Source organism: Cyprinodon variegatus, unplaced genomic scaffold (genome assembly GCF_000732505.1).
Source record: "Cyprinodon variegatus isolate N-32 unplaced genomic scaffold, C_variegatus-1.0 Scaffold357, whole genome shotgun sequence".
In the NCBI taxonomy this organism is placed as follows: Eukaryota; Metazoa; Chordata; class Actinopteri; order Cyprinodontiformes; family Cyprinodontidae; genus Cyprinodon; species Cyprinodon variegatus.
The window spans coordinates 562,630-566,277 of record NW_015150810.1 but is presented as its reverse complement, the minus strand read 5'-3'; the positions used below and the strand labels follow the sequence as shown (position 1 = coordinate 566,277).

Below are 3,648 nucleotides of genomic sequence, written 5' to 3'. Positions count from 1 at the left end.
TGTTTCTTTGTTTTCATTGCATAAAAACTTACAAGCAGTAACTTTAATCATGCTCCACGCGTCCCCGCCCTTCCCTGCATCACCTTTGGCCGTGTGGACTGGAGCTTCTCCTGGCAGACCCTAAACTGGGATGATCGCATCACCCACCAGCGTCATATCATACCCATCTGCTATTAGCAGCTTGCCGTCTAATCCTGGAGCAACGACTGGTCCACAGACAAGGCTGCACGCTGAAACAGGAGAGGGAGGGAGAAGGAGAGGCTTGAGAAGGAGCTGGTGGGCGTAGCGCCTCGCGGGACAAACCGCCGCACAGTGTGAAAGTAAGTGCAGGAACAGGGACGTGTCGTGGAAGCGGATTTTTAGCGAAATATTAAAAGAGAGTCTGTTTTCCAGTCTTGAGTTTAGATCGCGTTTATAGATGGGTCACACTGCTGGTGTCCAGCAGATTTCCTAGGAGGAAAGGATGCGGAGAGAGAAGAGAGGTCAAGACAAAGTCACTTCTGGCACCGAAAAGAGCTGAAACCCCGCATATAACGCGGGGATCGTATAATTGAATTTATTTATAAATTATACTCCTGATTTTCTTAATATTTATTTTTTTTTATCCGCTCGAGAAACCTTAGCTGTATAACAGCCTTCATCGACCCGGCTGGATTATTCTTCCACAGTTGCATGCAGAGATGAGTAAAATGTTTTCCTTGGTGTGTAGCGGGGACAGCTGAATGGAGACGCGCGGCGCATCTCCCACAGAGAGCGCTCCGACAGACGCAGCGCGCTGCGCTTTCTGAGTTCCGCTCAGCAACCTTCAGACACCGGATTCCAGCACTATCAGTCCTCGCCAGCTGCGTTTTTTTTTACGCTTCTGATTAACCGATCGCGTGGAAAGAAAAAAAAAGACACGAGGAGAGATCTGACATGGAAACAGAAGAGAGCGGCTGTGCGCCGGTTTAACTGGAGCATCACATCCATTCTTGCATTCCTGTCCCAGCTCACTAGTGAACCGCTGTGGGGTAGAGAGCCTGCCACCGGGCGGTTAAGAGGGTCTTTTTGGTGCATACTCAGCGGGAACTAAACTGAAACGCCTTGTTTCCCCTCACCATCCTGAAGGAGCCTGGCGCGCAGTGGAAAACACTGAGAAAAGTGGATATGATTGCTTATTTGGCTTAAAGGCGTGATAAGGTGGAGGATTATTTAAGGAGGAGAGGTTTTCACCTGGATCATCAAGCAAGAAGAGATAACAGGAGACGCACAGGTACAGACTTTATTTTATTCTCTGCACAGGTTATTTCTCATCACCCATTTCTTGCATTGAATAGATTAATAATTGCAAGCAAAATGTCATTCTCCTTGATTCCTATTTTGCAATTTTGGAACATAAGTCAAGTCCACAGAAGAGATGGCAGATAAGGGAGATGATGGCGCTGCTGCTTTCTCTCCCACACGATTCAGATAGATATTGATACCCTTTTGGTTTAAAGACTAATGAAAAAGAGGACTGTCATGGTGCAAAGGGAGTCTGAAACAGGTGAAAAAAGAATTACAGACAGGAATCAGAGTTTAGTCGGGGATGGATGGCAGATGGCTGGGTGAGGAAGGTTGAACTGAACACAAGGGAAAAGGGGGTCAGGGTGTTGAGAGTGGAGAGATTAAAAGGGAGTTGTTAGGTTGGGGGAGTGGATGCTCAGATGGAATACAGAAAAGGTGTAGGAAGAGGAGATGAGCTGGATGATGGGGGGGTGGGTAATGGCAGAAGAGAGGGCGGTCTACTGAAAAGGTAAGTGGAGAAAATATGGGAGGACAGCAGAAGGTAATGGAATAAAATAGGTTGGGAGGGCAGAGTTGAACATTTGGGGTGGGTAGGTACCAAGACAAATGAAAAAAGATACAGAGAGGACGTTGAAGCTTGTACTCAAGTAAACCCCCAGGAGAAGTTCTAAAAGTCGGTGTAAAATATCTGTGCTACAGCAATAAAAGAAATATTACTGGGGACATTCCAGTGCATGCAATATCTGTTCCCACATGGACACGTGAAGGAACACACAGACATCCTACAGCATTCAGGTTTAGTCTGCTGTGTCATCTCATCAGCTATTCCATACCTGGTATATGTTTCTCATTGATAATTCAGACATCTGCATTTTAACTGGGTTTGGCTATGGATTAGAGCTCCATCTAAAACACGTGTAATCACAAATGTAAGTTTTCAATTTTAAGGAAGATGGATGCAATGATCTTAATTCTTGTCCCTCCACCTGTGTGCCTGTGGCTCAGGTGTGCTTTATTATTTCTGCTGAAAAAAAAAAAGCCAAAGTGTTCAAAGACTCACAGCCTACTGCTTAATAATTAAATTATTTTTCAAAACATAACATACCTGGTTTTGAAAAATGTGGAATAAAATTTTAGCAGATACTTAATTGTACTGAACTTGTATGTCTCTGATATAAATTATTCAAATTTACTAAATAGAAGAGAACAAAAACAATTTTGAAAAAGCCTCATATTATATGGTTATTTGAGGATGTTGATAAATAAACTGCATCAAAGGAATATAACACACAGACATTTTTGTGGAGAAGTTTTAAGTAAAACAAGTTGTGAAAAACAAGAATGGCACAAATCTACTATTTACCTGCTCATTTACCTAAATATTATGCGGGACAAAGATGCAAAAATAAAAAATGCAGCTGATGATAAATCAAAAGGAGTCGCAGAGATCAAAACCTTTGTTGTGAAGGTTAGTTAACAGTTAACAAATCTAGGCTTTATGGATAAGTTGGGTAAAGATAGGCATTGATAGAAGAAAATAAAAAGTCAAATTTACAGTTTTGTTAATCCAAAAAGACAAGTAGTTGACTTTATGTGTTGCAGAAATCTAATCCGGATCTTTCTAAATGTTCATTATTCTTAAAATGTTGTCCATGAAACACAGTGGAGGCAGCATCATCTTATGAAGATACCTTTATTTCAGAAGGAACAGGAAAGCTGATCATAGATAATGGGGAGATGGATGGATAGAGATAATACATGACAATCCTGGAAGAAAACCTGCTGCAGACTAAAGAAAAGAGGTTCAATTCCATCATATCAACAACCATACAGACTGCAGGCTGACAAAGTCTGTCTTTGGATGAGCGAAAGTAGCAGGTACACCCCCCGAAAAGCATCCTATAGTTCCAGCAAAAGAGAGCTGAGTACAAATGCTCATGATTCCAGATTTTTTTTGTGTATAAAAACAAAACATTTTTAAAGCAATATACCAATTTTCTTTAACCCTCCCATAATGTTCAAAAATGCTTTTCCATAAACGTGAATAGTAATATCTTTGCTTGTGTAAATTAAATCTGATGGCTAAAATATGTTTACAGTCCCTTGAGAGAGCTGGTTTTTACTAAATCATGAAAAAAGATATATGCTTATCATGCTTTTGTATAATTGGGAAGCAGGTTGGCACCGTCCTTGAGTTTGCTATTATATCTAATGACCTTGATCCATTAAATCATTTGTGTACCTGACACATCTACTATCGTCAGCACATAACATACTGGGTTTCTGCTATTTTTTGTTTCTTTTTTTTGGTCAAATGCGCAATTAATGTATTTCCCTACCCCGCTCACAAATAGCAAGATGTATAGTACACAGACAGAATAC

At 41.1% G+C, this 3,648-nt stretch overlaps 1 protein-coding gene across 1 annotated transcript in view; it reads left to right on the top strand.

Moving 5' to 3' along the window:
* The first annotated feature begins 261 nt into the window (after nt 1-261).
* LOC107091915 (leucine-rich repeat and fibronectin type III domain-containing protein 1-like protein) overlaps nt 262-3,648 on the top strand; it is a 224,769-nt gene continuing 221,382 nt past the window's right edge. Inside the window, exon 1 of the mRNA XM_015386143.1 lies at nt 262-1,252. The gene's annotated coding sequence lies outside the window, so the exon portion shown is untranslated. The remainder of the gene's footprint in view (nt 1,253-3,648) is intronic.